Here is a 608-nt window from a genome sequence, read left to right as displayed (position 1 = left end):
GCAACAGGCTTCCGCGTGGAATCGTTTCTGAAAAGCCAGCAGACAGACTGAACGACCCCCTCCGCAGCACAGAAGAAACTGGGCGAGTATCTGGCCCCAGTGCTCATTTATATTCCCCTTCACAAAATGGCGCCCGCGCCACCCAGAAACGAGCCCTCTGATTGGCTGCTCCCGCAACGTCCCTGCTGCGTGCGCCGACCCTGCCCGGCGCGCCTGCGCAGAGCCCGGAAAAGCGCGGAGTCACTGCAGCTGGGACGGGGGAGTGGCTTCGGCCGGCAGTTGGAAAGCCCGCGAAACGCTTCTTCCGGCGGGGCGCTCTGGGGCAGGAGGAAGAGGAGGTGCTCCCCTCCGGGGCTCCGCCTTCTTTTCCGTGCCAGTATCCGAGTTCCACGCCGCTTTCCGGCTTAGGCCTCAGCCCCGCCTCTGTCGGAGTGCCTACTCCTTCCCCCATTTGTGTCTCTGTGTTCCCAGCTGCCCCTGACCCCGCTATGTGGTCCCAGGTCCCCTCCCGCAATTCTCCGCCCTTCCGCTAGGTTCCGCTTTCAGCCCCGCCTTAGACGGCCACCGCGGGCCGGGCCCCGCTCCCTTCGGGGGCAGGGAGGGCCCGC

Source organism: Myotis brandtii, unplaced genomic scaffold (genome assembly GCF_000412655.1).
Source record: "Myotis brandtii unplaced genomic scaffold, ASM41265v1 scaffold825, whole genome shotgun sequence".
Lineage (NCBI taxonomy): Eukaryota > Metazoa > Chordata > Mammalia > Chiroptera > Vespertilionidae > Myotis > Myotis brandtii.
The sequence above is the reverse complement of the archived record's forward strand: the minus strand, read 5'-3'. Positions refer to the sequence as shown.